We start from the raw sequence: 2,742 nt of genomic DNA on the forward strand, positions 1-2,742 counted from the left end.
TTTCCTAAAGCTCTGCAGTAACCAGGGGAGCTCCAAAGCCTTCAAACTGCATTTTTAACCACCGTGTCACCAACACCTGAAGGAGATTCAGGAAATTCCAATTCTTGCAGATTAGCAATGCTGCATGGAACCGAACTAACTAAACTGGTGTAATATTAAGCCACAGGGTTCTGATGGGAAGTTGGTAGCAAGCAGATTTGCAGGCCTGTTTAGAACCAAAACTGCATCAAGCTTTGTTCAACCATTTTTGTTTACCCACAGTTGTGTGTCACTGCCCTGTTACTGCTTTTCCCTGGGGCAATTCTTGCACTACCTGTGAGCAAATTCCCAATTTCCAGTGACTGTTTGGAAATTCATGATTACTTTGTTGCCTTGTTTTGACCTTTCTACTAAAGGGCCATAAATTTGTTTCTGAGTCTGGGGTTCACTATACCAGCTTAATGCCATGAAATTCCCTAGTCCATACAGACCCCAAATGGCCAAATCTGCAGAGAGAATTTGAAGTCAATTTATTCTAAGGAACAAGACAACTTTCTTTAATACCTCCCAAACACAAGTTACGACACTAAATGTATTAGTTCCCTAATGTAAGGCAAGAAACAAATGTTGTTAGAAGGATGCTCGATGAGAGAAGAGACAAATGGACTAATTAGGTTAATACTTTTCCTTAAAGTGACTTCTCAGCATATGGAGATTTTTATGTCCATTACCTCAGCTCGAAGGCTGACATCAAGCTTCCTGGCTGGCCTCCCCCTCCCTGCACTCATGCTGCCATCAGAGTATTTCTGAAAGAACATATGCTTAGTGCTAACTGAGCAGGTTTTGTGAATTAAAAAGGTCATTTTTTAGTGCTTTCGCTGGGCCATGGATGGATCACGCTGGTGATGCAGGATCCTGCTTCCCACAGACACCTGCCTGGAAGCAGGGGAGGTGGGAAACAGCCACTTCTCTCCCCAAACTTCTCCAAGGATTACCTCAAAAACCCACAGCTCAGGATGGTCTCTGGCTCTCCTCCCTCTCCTTTCTGCCATGAATGGCTCTGGCATTCAGATATTTGGTAGCAGAAGGGAATATGAGGCTGCAGAACTCCCTTTCTCAGCCCCCAAGAGGCCTAAAGAGAAAATGGATTATCTGCAACTCCATCCCTGCCTCCAGAAACAAACCTGGGGGACTGGAGGTAACAGAGCAGGACTGGGGAAAAAAAAAAAAAGGACAAGTCCCACAGAGGCAATGCATTTGCTGCAGATGCTGATAATTTCATGCAAGATATACACACAAATCAATTTTCTGCACTTATCTGCACCGAGGTGCTTCCCTGGGAAGGGTTTAATTTAACCTCCCACTGGCACCTACTTCCCACTCCGCCTGTGTCCTCCAGCAGCTGAACTGTCCTGGCCCAAGCACTGGTTTGTGTCATCAGCTGAAAGGGCTGGGCTTCTCCACGTGGCTTTTCAGTGAGACCAACTCAGAGCAATTCCTCTTTGCATCAACACTGTCACCGAATTTGATTACCTGCTGATTCAAATGAACCATTCACCAAATTAAACCCACTGATTTATGGGCTCGGTTTCAGCAGCAGCCTTTGACAGCTGCATTGTTTCTTCTGGTAGGTCAGTGAAGTTGTACTGGATTAGTTTAGTAATATGCCTGTTCTGTTTTATATTTATTTGCTTGTATTTTTAATAAAACCTGGAAGTACACAGGACTGGTTATTTTATCAAAGCACAAACTGTTTCATCAGTCCAAAACTAAGGGTCATTTAAACAAGGGTATTAAAAATACTGAACTAATATAACAACAGCTGGAAATATGTAGAGGCTTTCTGTTCTCCTGCCCTTTCCACACACACTTTCACTTTCCCCTTCTCATGCAAATAGAACATAACCTGCTGTAGGTCCACACGATGTATTTCAACCTGCACAGGGACCAGACAAATGCAGGAATGTTTAGACACAGCTGGCCATGTCCTACACGTGAAGCTCCTGTGGCACTGCCTTGGCCCCACAGGTCCTGCATCCCAGAAGCTGCAGTAGCAGGAAAGGCTCATCAAGGCAAAGCTTGGATCACTGGAAAACCATGGGAAACCCCCACACCTGCTCTGGTGAATAGGATGGCATTAAGAAGGGACACTGGACATCTGCAGCTTCACCTTGTGCTTCCAGCTACCTCAGTTTAACCAGGCTACATTTTTTTAGCCCAGCTTGTTCCCACTGTTGACAGAAGCTGTTTGCTTTTTTTTTTTTTAAGAAAGTCTTCCCCTCACCTCTGTCATTACTGTCATTATCCTCTTCTAAACAGAAAAACTGTGTTTTCATCTGCTCCTTTTACAAGTAGCAGCTGAATAAATATGAGCCCTATTACAGCAATTACCACATGGACAGATGATGCTACTGAAAGGACTGCCAGGAAGGAACCTGAAATGTGGAGGGCTCTCCAAAACCCTGCATTACCACAGGCCTGTGCTCACAGAAGGGCACAGACATGAAGCTCTGGGATGTTCTACACTTGGAAACCATCCATTGCTACAACCAACCACAGCACTGACTCACAACTGGCCACTTCCAGAGAGTGACACACTCCTAACTCTGGTATCAGTTTTTCATTGCTCCCTACTAGGGGTGAGCTGGAGACCTCATTATCACACGTCTGGGAACCCTGCCTTTAACCTCACCTGCCAGGCCAAATTCCTGCTGCTCTGCATTTGGGAAAACTTCAGTTTTAATCTGCTTGCCGGGTTTCCAT

Source organism: Empidonax traillii, unplaced genomic scaffold (genome assembly GCF_003031625.1).
Source record: "Empidonax traillii isolate 1590-97213 ecotype Southwest subspecies unplaced genomic scaffold, ASM303162v1 scaffold308:size980311, whole genome shotgun sequence".
Classification (NCBI taxonomy): domain Eukaryota; kingdom Metazoa; phylum Chordata; class Aves; order Passeriformes; family Tyrannidae; genus Empidonax; species Empidonax traillii.